At 45.4% G+C, this 13,168-nt stretch overlaps 1 long non-coding RNA gene across 1 annotated transcript in view; it reads left to right on the top strand.

Annotated features, from left to right (window-relative positions):
* The window catches only part of LOC140741619 (uncharacterized), a 60,415-nt gene extending 55,228 nt beyond the window's left edge, over positions 1–5,187 (top strand). The window contains exon 4 of the long non-coding RNA XR_012102097.1: positions 4,973–5,187. This is a non-coding gene — a long non-coding RNA (uncharacterized lncRNA). The remainder of the gene's footprint in view (positions 1–4,972) is intronic.
* Positions 5,188–13,168: the final 7,981 nt, after the last annotated feature.

Below are 13,168 nucleotides of genomic sequence, written 5' to 3'. Positions count from 1 at the left end.
TAAATATAACTAATGACTTCTTCACCACAGCTGTCTGTGACAACGAATTCCACAGATTCAACCTCCGGAACAAAATGCATAACCATACACTTCCTTGCACTATATTGCATCTGCAACTTCTTTGCCAATTCTAATCTGTCTTAGTCCTTCTGCGGACTCCCCGTTTCCTCAACACGACCTGCCGCTCCCCAAATCTTGGTATCATCTGCAAAATTGGCACCAAAGCCATCAATTCTGTCATCCAAGTCATTGGCATATAACAAAAAAAGGAACTGGTCCTAATGCCAATCCCTGCAAATCACTGCTAGTAACTGGCAGCCAACCAGAAAAGTCCCTCTTTATTCTGACTCTTTACCAGTCAGCCAATCTTCTATCCATGCTAGTATTTTCCTGTAATACCATGGGCTCTTATATTGTTAAGCAGTTTCCTGTGTGGCACCTTGTCAAAGGCTTTCTGAAAATCTAAGTAACCAGCATCCACTGACACTCCTTTGTCTATTTGGCCTGTTATTTCCTCAAAGAATTCTAACAGATTTGTCAGGTAAGATTTTTCCTGAAGGAAAGCATGTCTTTGACCTATTTTATCATGCTTCCAAGTACTCGTGACACTTCATCTTTAACAATGGACTTCAATATCTTCCCAGCCACCGACATTAGACTAACTGGCCTATAATTTCCTTCGCAAACTCGAGGAAATCTGCAGATGCTAGAAATTCAAACAACACACACAAAATGCTGGTGGAACACAGCAGGCCAGGCAGCATCTATAGGGAGAAGCGCTGTCGACGTTTTGGGCCGAGACCCTTCGTCAGGACTAACCGAAAGGAAAGATAGTAAGAGATTTGAAAGTAGTGGGGGAGGGGGAAATGCGAAATGATAGGAGAAGACCGGAGGTGGTGGGATGAAGCTAAGAGCTGGAAAGGTGATTGGCGAAAGTGATACAGAGCTGGAGAAGGGAAAGGATCATGGGACGGGAGGCCTCAGGAGAAAGAAAGGAGGGGGGAGCACCAGAGGGAGATGGAGAACAGGCAAACAACTAAATATGTCAGGGATGGGGTACGAAGGGGAGGAGGGGCATTAACGGAAGTTAGAGAAGTCAATGTTCATGCCATCAGGTTGGAGGCTACCCAGCCGGTATATAAGGTGTTGTTCCTCCAACCTGAGTTTGGATTCATTTTGACAATAGAGGAGGCCATGGATAGACATATCAAAATGGGAATGGGACGTAGAATTAAAATGTGTGGCCACTGGGAGATCCTGCTTTTTCTGGCGGACTGAGAGTAAGTGTTCAGCGAAACGGTCTCCCAGTCTGCGTCGGGTCTCTCCAATATATAAAAGGCCGCACCGGGAGCACCGGACGCAGTACACCACACCAGCCGACTCACAGGTGAAGTGTCGCCTCACCTGGAAGGACTGTCTGGGGCCCTGAATGGTGGTGAGGGAGGAAGTGTAAGGGCAGGTGTAGCACTTGTTCCGTTTACAAGGATAAGATCACCGATCTCCCTCCTGGCACTTATCCTTGTAAGCGGAACAAGTGCTACACCTGCCCTTACACTTCCTCCCTCACCACCATTCAGGGCCCCAGACAGTCCTTCCAGGTGAGGCGACACTTCACCTGTGAGTCGGCTGGTGTGGTGTACTGCGTCCGGTGCTCCCGGTGCGGCCTTTTATATATTGGTGAGACCCGACGCAGACTGGGAGACCGTTTCGCTGAACACCTACGCTCAGTCCGCCAGAAAAAGCAGGATCTCCCAGTGGCCACACATTTTAATTCCACGTCCCATTCCCATTTTGATATGTCTATCCATGGCCTCCTCTATTGTCAAAATGAATCCAAACTCAGGTTGGAGGAACAACACCTTATATACCGGCTGGGTAGCCTCCAACCTGATGGCATGAACATTGACTTCTCTAACTTCCGTTAATGCCCCTCCTCCCCTTCTTACCCCATCCCTGACATATTTGGTTGTTTGCCTGTTCTCCATCTCCCTCTGGTGCTCCCCCCCCCATCCTTTCTTTCTCCTGAGGCCTCCCGTCCCATGATCCTTTCCCTTCTCCAGCTCTGTATCACTTTCGCCAATCACCTTTCCAGCTCTTAGCTTCATCCCACCCCCTCCGGTCTTCTCCTATCATTTCGCATTTCCCCCTCCCCCACTACTTTCAAATCTCTTACTCTCTTTCCTTTCGGTTAGTCCTGACGAAGGGTCTCGGCCCAAAACATCGACAGCGCTTCTCCCTATAGATGCTGCCTGGCCTGCTGTGTTCCACCAGCATTTTGTGTGTGTTTTTTATAATTTCCTTCTGTCTCTTTCCTTTCTTGGAGGATGGAGTGACATTTGTAATTTTCCAGTCATGCAGAACCACACCAGGATTAATTGGTTCTTGAAAGATCATTACTAATGCCACCACAATTTCTTCAGCTACCTCGTTCAGAACCCTGGGATGTAGTCCATCTGGTCCAGGTGACTTATCTACCTTCAGACCTTTCAGCTTCCCTAGCACTTTCTCCCCAGTAATTGCAACTACATTCACTTCTGCCCCTGCCATTCTTTAATTTCTGGCATACTGCTAATGTCTCCCACAGTGATTCACAGTGACGGTTATTATGCTGTTATTGCTTTCTGCTCTATTCCTATTGCTGAGCGGTCACAAGCCCAGTTTGTATTTATATAGGAGGGCCTTCAGTTCACCTTTACATGGACCTCCACAGGGATATGTCCATAGTCCTACTATTTGCTATAGTGTGGTGGCACAAGATCTGCGTGAGTGTGTCCTCTCCCCCAGCCTTAAAGTAGCTCACTATATAGATGATGTGCTATTGCAGAGATCCTCTGTCGAGGAGGTTTCTGAAGCCCTTAATACTTTGATAATATGTGACCAAGGGGATGAGAAATTAACCTTGGTAAAACACAGGGTCCATCCACGATTGTTCATTTCCTGAGACTACAATCGACTAAGCGTGATAGGATAATTCTGGATAAGGTCAGAAATAAAATCCTAGACATAGCACCCTCTATGATAAAACAAGCAGCCCAACACTTTGTTGACCTTTTGAGATACTGGTGATGCCATGTACCCCATTTCGCTATGCTGCTTTGACCCTTTGTACCAGAAGGAAATTTAATTTCGTATGGGGCCCTGAGCAACAATCAGCTTTTGAGGCTGCAAAAAAGGCCATTGCTGCAGCCTTACCCCTGTCTTCCAGTCGAGAAGGTATCCCCTTTGAAATGCAAGTTTTTGTTAGAGATGATGTGGCAGTGTGTCAGAAGTATGGAGCGAGGAATATGCCTCTGAGTTTCTGGTCCCGAAAGCAACCTGATGCTGCCACCAGCTACACTGTCTGAGAAACAGCTTCATGCCTGTTACTGAGCTTTAGTAGAGACTGAAACACAAAGAGGAGATTCGCTCATCTCCCTCCACCCTGAACTTTCTATTATGGGATGGGTAATCTCTGAACTGATAGGTACCTTAACCTGAAGAAGACTAAGTTTATGACTACTGGCAACACAACCAATTTCGATCCTGATGGAGAGGAAGTGGAAGTGGTTGACAGTTTCAAATTACACCGAAGTGGGAAGCTGTCACGAAAGTCACCCATGAAGGATTTAGAGAAGAACCTTGGGAACAGGAATCCATCTTTACATACAAAGATTTGACTTGTGCAGGTGATAGTATTTTCAATGACATTATACGGATGTGAAAGTTGGACGGTAAAAAGGGAGAGGAAGCTTATTGATGCCTTTGAACTGTGGTGCTGGAGAAAAATACTACACATCTCGTGGACCTCTCATTAAACAAACTGAATTAGTAAAATACATGAACTGGTTGCTGAGTCCCCTCAGACTACGTCACCCACTCCAGTTACTCCAGCTGAAGTCTTGCCTGCTGAGTGGGGTATTCCCTTTGATTTTCTGACTCCTGTTCAGCATACCTGGTTCACCGATGGCTCTGCGATAAGGAAAAATGGTCGTCGTTGGAAGGTGCTGCCTTTAACCCTCTCACCTGACAAGTTCTGAAGAAGGAAGGCTCTGATGGCTTGAGTCAATATGTAGAGCTTGTGGCAGTGCATACTGTCATGCATGAAAATGAAGAAGCCCATATTTATACTGATTCTTGGGCTGTTGCTAATGGACTTGCAGTCTGGCTGCCCCAATGGAATCAAAAGTCTTATACTGTTGTGGGACGACCCTCAGTGGGAACGGATTTATGTAGGGACATTTGGAACCAATCATCACATGTTATAATTATAGTTTACCAAGTCAACACCCATTTGAAAGATGATTTGTCAATGACAAGTTTTAACAACGTTGCTGAAAAACTTGCTTGTGTTGACACAGCGACATCTAGCCGCCAGCCTCATATCCTGTTATTGCCTTTTGCTCAGTGGATCCCTGAGTCTTCTGGTCATTTAGGGGTGCAGGGTACTGTAGAGTGGAATAGGCAATGGGGGTTATTCCTTCCCACTGACATAGCTAGTACAGTGATAGGGAATTGTGGGCTCTGTTTAGAAATTAAGCAACGACAGCTTTTAAAACAACCCTTGGCTGCTATCCACCGTGGGCATGCACCTGCTAAGATTTGGCAAATAGATTCTGTCAGTCCCCTTCCTTTACAGAGCAATTCCAGTATCCCTTCACTACGGTAGCTGGTCTTTCGAAGGCAATCCCTTCAAAAGCTAATCAGGATGATACTTTTTGGGATTAGAATATTTTGTTTCTGTATACGGTGCTGCAGTTGAAATTCAATCTGATAATAGTTCACACTTTATGGGTTCCAGGGTTCAAGAGTGGGCTGTCTCCAATGGTTTACAGTGGGAATTTCATGTCCCTTATTCTCCTTAGGCCAATGGTCTGATTCAACAAATGAATGGCCTATTAAAACAGCAAAAGATGGCACCAGAGGATGAGTTTTCCTGGTCTATCAGCGAAACAGTTTAAATCCTTCTTCTCATGTTTCTATTTTTATTTTCAAGGTGACTGGGGTTCTGTCGGAGACCATGATCTACATCTGCACTCAAACTGCGGTTCTGCATGGTGACATGTTCCCATTCTTGGAGATTGCCGATTGGCTGCGTTTTTGATATCTCCAAGAGAATTGGACACCATCAGGATGCAGCCCTGTGGGCACGATTTCTCGCTGATGTCGCAAATTGAAGCCTTGTAGGGAGCTGGAACATTCAGACAGTGAGTGGGGTTGTCAGAAACCTCCACTCTCTCTCTCAATGGTGAGTGAGGGTTTACTGTTGAATCTTGAGACGGTGGAATCTTGAAATAAAAGCACCATTACAGGCAGACAGTAACATCGACATAACGACTGTTCGTCTCCCCTCTCGCTGCGGAAGGAATGATCTCTCTTGTTATCTGCCTTGTTAGTGAGAGAAAGGTCGTGAGGGATGTCAAACTGATGGAGTGAGCAGTTAGTTTCGATGGACTGTAGACCATGGTCTCTCTTTGGGGTTTTGATGTTGCTTGCATGGTGGGTAGTGGGAATGCTGATGCTTTCTGCTAGAATAAGTGGGAGACGGTTTGATGCTGCTTGTGCATGGGTAGGGGGCAGGGTGTTTGGGGTTCTTACATTTTTTTTTCCTGTGATTCTTTGGGGTTTTCCTTCTGTTTCAAGGATGTCTGCAGAGAGTAAGATTTTCAGGTTGTATATTGTATACATTCTCTGACATTAAATGGAACTATAGAACCATTGAATTTGACTTAGAATCGTGAGCCCTGTAATTTACTATGTAGTATTTTGTGTGGTTTATTTGAGCTCTCTGTTCTATGATAATAAATTAGGTTTAAATTACTTTGTTGTGCTTGTATGCTTATCACCACATTTCCTGGACACTCGAATTGGTTTGGGTCTTTTTCGCCTGATCAACCCAACCCAATATAGTGCACCACTTCCTCAGCCACTCGTTCATCTATACATTCATTCTGTTCCTGCCCTGACTCAGACGTGGCATTGGGAGTAATACAGAGATTACTACCTTGGAAGTCCTGCTCTTCCCCATCTTCTCTGACTCCGTATACTCACTGCAGAGCACATCTTCCCCTTTTCGACCTGTGTCATTATGCCAATGTGCACTGCAAATGCTGATGCTCTCCCTCCCTCATGAGAATCTTGGTGACCTGCAGTTTGTTTCTTACCAAAAGGTCTTTAAGACTTCAGTTGTGTTAGGGCTGGTGTTGGGAGGTCGGTTATGTACTGTGATTGCCATTGATACAAAGATGTTTCAGGACCTTTCCTGGTTTTTGTTGGGATTGGATATTTGGGAAGGTGAACAGTGGTTCACACTAGTTGGCTGATTAGTAACCTCCTTCCACATTGATTATGATTCAGACTGTATTGTGTTTATGGTGAGGTATCAGACTGCAGGCAGTAACACTTGTATTTGCTCCTGTCACTTCATTATCAGCCACATTGGTAACTTTGATCTGGTCATACAGAGACATATTTCATACAAAATGGAAACAGGCCATTCAGCCCAACTAGTGCATACCAACCAAGATACCCCATCCAAGTGAGACAAATTGCCGAAATTTGGCCCATAGCCTTCCAAACCAGGGGGTCCCAATCTGGTTTCGATGGACCCCTTGGTTAATTTGGATATGGCCCATGTGCAGAGAGAAAGACACTGGAGCAGGTCAATAGTTCACAGACTTTAATGGGAACAGGATTTTAAGGGAAAGGAAAACAATAAACACTAGGCCACTAACTAAAACTTTCAAATGCAAAACTAGATGCCAATACTGGGGCTGAAAGGTCTCCAGCGTCAGTTGACTGGCCAAACCACAGGGCATCACAAGGTACTCATAGTGCCCATTAGACGTGTTGAAAGCTGTCTTCCTCTCATCCCCTTCTCTCATATGAAAGAGATTCTATGCATGGCAAAGATCAATCTTGGAAAATATGGTTGCTCTCTGGAGATGTTCGAACGCAGATGCCAGCATGGGAAGAGGGTAGCGGTTTTTCACAGTGATATTGTTCAGGGGCCGATAGTCGACGCAGGGACTGAGCTTGCAATCTGTCTTACAAAAAAGTAAACTGCTCCTGATGATTAGATAAATCCCATGGCCAATGCCTCTTTCATCTATGGCCACCATTTCAGGACAAGAGAGGAAAAAGAACCGGCCCTGGGGAGGACTATTATCAGGTAGGAGGTCTATGGTGCAGTTGTACGGCCAGTGTAGGGTAAGGGAGGTGGCCTTCCTTTTACTGAAGGCTTCAAGAAGATCCGCATATTCAGCTGGAATCCCACACAGGTCCATATCCTTAGCTGACACAGGAGGGGATTCATGGAATGGAGCTTGAGCTGGACCTAGACAGGCATGCTGGTCCCCATTCTTGGAGTGCTTTCAGAGACCAATCCATCTGTTTGGTTATGTCGGGATAACCAGGGGAGACCAAACACCAGTGGCAGTTCAGGTGAATCAACCAGATAAAAGCAAAGTTGTTCGCTATGGTTGCCTTCGAGCATAAGTTGGAGGGGTTCAGTGGAAAGGTGGATCTGGCCGATGCCCAGAGATCAACTGTCCAAGGCCTTGACATTGATCTTTCCTCTTCATTCCTGAGTTGGAACTCCCCACCTTTGGGCGAGAGAGATGTCCATGAGATTTCCGGCTACACCAGAGTTGACAAAGGCCTTAAGTTCATGGGTCTGAGACCTCCACGACAAAGAAGGTGCGAGCATTACACAATTAGGGGAGGCTGAGGACTGGGTGCTGGGTGGTAAGGAAGAGGGTGAGGATAGACAATGCAGAGGGAGCTTGAGACATTCTTTTCCTGTGCCACTCAGTTACCTGGTTATCAACTTGAATAGCCAGATTAGTCAGGTAATCCAGACTACCCTGCTCGTTCCATACAGCGATCTCATGCGGGACCCCTGCGTTCAGTCCATGCTGGAAGACAGTGATGAGAGATCTCTCATTCCATCCCGTCTCTACTGCAAGCATACAGAATTTGACTGCATAGGCTATCACCATCCCTCTGTCTTGGTGCGGTCCAAGGGTCGGTGGGCAGGCTCCTGACCCCGTACTGGAAGGTCAAAAATCTTCCTTAACTGCAACAAAATGTCAGAACTGGACTGTGGGATATCCTTGCTCCCGTAAAGCGTTGAATAGGCTGAGTGGAGGTCCATCTAGGAGATTGACCATGTACGCCAGGTTTTGCACATCATCACTAAAACGACCAGGCTGTGCTTGGAATGTCAGCTTGCATTGGGTAATCAAATTCCTGCAACCACTGGGATCACCAGAATATCTGCCTGGTGGTGGAATACTTGGTGGTCAAATATGGACGTGGGAGTCTGTAAGGGGCCGAAAGTGGGAGCAGGAGCCTTAGTGGCAGAGATTGTCAGGGCAGCAGAAAAAGAGGATCTGCGAGATGCTGGGAGTGGGACTGGGGCGGCCAGAGGCTGCTGAATTGCATTGGCAAGAGCTCCAGTGGCCGTCAGCTGATGCTGGCTGTCCGTAGTGAGTTTGTGGATGGCAGCCGTGAGAGTGGAAATCGCAGACACCCGACTCGAATTGTCTGTGGTGAGCTGCTGAACAGTTGTGGCAGAGGATGATACCTTCAGATGAGACTGGGCATGTGGGCATGAGATTATTTGCCTCATTGCTTCAGTGACTTTACCCAGAACAGATTCAATTGCCTGTAGCTTGTCCCCTACCTGACCAATGAATCTCAGGGGCCGAGGTCAGCTGCTCTCTCTCTGCTGGGTCCATCTTTGTGTGGTCAAGAATTGTTGTCACTACGTTTGGATATGGCCCAAGAGCGGAGAGAGAGAGACACTGAAGCAGGTCGATAGTGCACAAACTTTAATGCAAACAGGCTTAAAAGGAAAAGGAAAGCAAGAAATGCTTGGCCAAACGGGGCCATGAACTAAAACTCAAATGGAAAACCAGAAACCAACACTCGCCTGAAAGGAATGTGTAAACATAAAACAAATACCACTAGTCTTCAGCTTCAGTCAACTTAATAGTCCACTTTCTCAGGCAAGACTGAACGCTAGAAGACAGCGAAACATTGCTGTGCTTTGTTTAAGCCTCGACAAGTGCGACAGCAAAAAGAAGGGAGTTAAATACCACCATAATGAAATAATAATTAGCTGACCCATGTATATTCATGAGCAGAATTGCAGAATATGCTGAGCAGCCGAGCCCGTGGGCACAACAAGGGGTCCATGGCATAAAAAAGTTGGGAACCCCTGCTCTAAACGTTTCCAGTCTATGTACCTGTTCAAAGTTGTTATTGTACCTCCCTCAACCACTTCCTCTGGCAACTCACTCCATATACATACCACACACTGTGTAGATAAAGTTTCACATCAAGTTCCCATTTAGTCTTTTCCCTCTCACCTTAAACCTATGCCCTCTAATTCTTAATTCCCTACCTCTTGGAACAAAGTTGACAAGGTGCTACACATGAGGCTATTTAACAAGATAAGAGCCCATGGTATTATAGGGAAGATACTAACATGGACAGAGCATTGACTGATCAGCAGGGGCAAAGATTAGGAATAAAGGGAGCTTTTTCTGGTTGGCTGCCAGTGGTGTTCCACAGGGGTCTGTGTTGGGACTGCTTCCTTCGATGTTATAGTCAATGATTTGTCTGACTAATTGATGGCTTTGTGGCCAAGTTTGCAGTTGAGATGAAGATAGGTAGTGTTGGGGAAGCAGGGAGGTTGCAGAAGGACACAGAGAATGGGAAAATAAGTGGCAGAGGCAGATCAAATACAGTGTTAGGAAGTGTATAGTCATACATTTTAGTAGAAAGAATTAAAGTGTAGGGAAAAAAATTCAAAAATCCAAATTGCAAAGCGACTTAGAAGTCCTTGTGCAAGATTCCCTAAAGGTGAACTTGCAGGTTGAGTTGGTGGTGAGGAAGGTAAATGCAATGTTAGCATTCATTTCAAGAGGACTGGAATAGAAAAGCAAGTCTTTATAAGACACTGGTGAGGCCTCACTTGGAATATTGTGAGCAGATCTGGGCCCTTATCTAAGAAAGCATCTGCTGACATGGAGAGGGTTCAGTGGTGGTTCACGAGAATTATTCTGGGAATGAAAGGGTTATCATACGAGGAGCATTTGATGGCTGTGACCTCTACTCCCTGGAGTTTAGGAAAATGAGGGTGGACCTCATTGAAACAAATTGAGTGTTGAAAGGTCTCGATAAAGTTGATGTAGAGAAGATCTTTACTATAGTGTGGGAGCTTTGGACCAGAATGCACAGCCTCTGAATAGAAAGACACACATTTAGAATGGAGATAAGGAGGAATTCATTTCACCACAAGGTCGGGATCTGTGGAATCTGTTGCCACAGGCAGCTGTAGAGGCCCCATCATTGGGTTTATTTAAGGCAGAGGATAACAGGTTCTTGATCAGGCAGGGTGTGAAAGGTTATAGGAAGAAGGCAGGAGAAAGGGTTTGAGAAGGAAAAAAGATCAGCCATGATGAAATGGTGTAATAGACATGATGGGCCAAATGGCCCACCTGTTCCTATGTCTTATGATTTGCTACAGTGTCATTGCTATCACTGAAGAGAAGGGGGAAGGTGCTTGGAAGCTGAAAAGCATGAAGGTGTACCAGATGGATTACACCACAGGGTTCTGAAAGAGGTAGCTGAAGAGATTGTGGAGGTATTATTAATGATCTTTCAAGTATCAATAGATTCTGGTGTGGCTCCTGAGGATGGAAAATTGCAAATGTCACGACATTCTTTAAGAAGGAAGGGCGGCAGAAGAAAGGAAATTATCGGCTCGTTCGCCTGACTTTAGAGTTTGGGAAGGTGTTGCAATCTCTTATTAAGGATGAAGTTTGGGTACTTGAAAGCACATGATAAAATGGGCCAAAGTCAGCATTGTTTCCTGGAGGGGAAATGTTTCCTGACAAATCTGTTGGAACGCTTTGAGGAAATAATAGGCAGGATAAACAAAGGAGAGTCAGTGTATGTTGTTTATTTGGATTTTCAGAAGGTCTTTGACAAGATGTTACACATGAGGCTGCTTAACAAGAGCCCTTGGTATTGCAGGAAAGATACTAACATGAATACAAGATTGGCTGATGAGCAGAAGGCAAAGAGTGGGAATAAAGGGGGTCTTTACTGATTGATTGCTGGTGACGAGTGATTTCCCACAGAGCCGTTGTTGAGACCGCTTCTTTACACGTTTATATCAATGATTTGGATGAAGGATTTGATGGCTTTGCAGCCAAGATTGCAGACAATATGAAGATAGGTGGAGGGGCTGCTAGTGTTGAGGAAACAGAGTGTCTGCAGAAGGACTTAGACAGATTAAGGGAATGGGCAAAGTGGCAGATGGAATATTACGGAGGGAAGAGCATGGTCATGCAATTTGGCAGAAGGAATAAAAGTACAAACTGTTTTCTAAACAAGGAGAAAATCCAAATATCAGGGGTGCAGAGGGGCTTGGAAGTCCTTGTCTGGGATTCCCTAAAGGTTAACTTGCAAGTTGAGTCAGTGGTAAGGAAACCAAATAGAGCGTTCACATTCATTTTAAAAGGACTGGAATACAAAAGCAAGAATGCAATGCTGATGCTTTTTAAGGCACTGGTCAGACCACACTTGGAGCATTGTGAGCAGATTTTGGCCCCTTATCTACAAAAAATTGTGCTGGTGTTGAAGGGGGTATACAGGAGGTTTATGAGAATGACCCCAGGAATTAAAGAGTTAACATGTGAGAAGCAGTTGATGGCTCTGGGCCTGTGGTCCTTGGAATTTAGAAAAATGAGGGGGAGATCTCATTGCAACCTATTGAATGTTGAAAAGTCCAGATGTGGAGTGGATGTTTCCTATAGTGGAGGAGTCTAGGACCAGAGGGCACAGCCTCAGAATAGAGGGGCATCCGTTTAAAACAGAGAGGTGGAAAAATTTCTTTAGCCAGTGGTTGCTGAATCTGTGGAATTCATTGCCACAGACAGCTGTGCAAGCCATCACTGGGTATATTTGAGTCAGAAATTGACAGATTCTGGATTAATCATGGCATCAAAGGTTGTGGGGAGATGGCAGGAGAATGGAGTTAAGAGGGACAATAAATTAGCCATGATGGAATGGCAGAGTCTACCTGATGGGCTGAATGGTCTAATTCTGCTTCTATATCTCATGGTCTTTTGGTTTTATATCAAGGCATATTTGCTACCTTCCAGTCTGCCGGCACTTCACCTGTCACTAATGATGAATCTAATATCTCAGACAGTTTTCCTGCAAAAGGATACCGATCATAGACTCAGAGTTATACAGCTTGGAATCAGGCCCTTCAGCCCAAAAAACCTCCCTGAGCTAGTACCACCTGCCAGCTTTTTGCCCAGATTCCCCTGAATGTTTCCTATCCAAGTACCTGTTCAAATGGCATTTAAGTACTGTATTTGTAGTTGTACCCACAGCTACTACTTCCTCTACGATTGGTAGAGTTAAGAGCCTCTTTCCATCAGGAAAGCTAACCAACACCTCTACTTTCTGAGGAGGCTGAAGAGAGCTGGACTATGCACATCAGTACACACATCCTCCTACAGGTACACAGTAGAGAGCTTCCTAACATGCTGCATCCCTGATTGGGACTGAAACTGTACTGTGGCGTACTGGAGGACTCTGTAATGGGTAGTCAAAACTGCCTATAGCATCACTGGCACCAGCCTACCTGCCACCATGGACATAGATACAGATAGGTGCCAGAACAGGGCCAGTAATATCATGAAGGATCCCACCCACCCTGCTCATGGGCTAGTTGTCCCACTCCTATCAAGACCACCAGACTCAGAAACAGTTACTTTCCCCAAACAGTAAAGCCAGTCAACACCTCCACTGACTAACCCACCCTCCGCACCCCCAACCACCACTACTTTATCATTTCCTGTCTGAGTCACTGTGACGAAGGCCCGTCACTGATTACGGTCGGCACATGGCACCTTCAGTAAAACACTCAAAGGGTCATCCACACACATTATTCCCCTCTGTCATTGTAGTGAGTGCACACATCACGATAAATCAACAGTCACAATTTTACACTCATCCCCAGCAGTAATAGGTATGAAAAAAAAGAAACACACTATGTCACAGTTTAATTATCTCAGGTCAATTTATTCATTTTCACCTTTCCAATAAGTGTTTTGCTGAAGTGTCGTGATAATCTGACATTTCTCTCCTCCACAGTCACTGGGTC

The sequence above is a fragment of the Hemitrygon akajei genome, chromosome 18 (genome assembly GCF_048418815.1).
Source record: "Hemitrygon akajei chromosome 18, sHemAka1.3, whole genome shotgun sequence".
NCBI lineage: Eukaryota > Metazoa > Chordata > Chondrichthyes > Myliobatiformes > Dasyatidae > Hemitrygon > Hemitrygon akajei.
The sequence above is the reverse complement of the archived record's forward strand: the minus strand, read 5'-3'. Positions and strand labels throughout refer to the sequence as shown.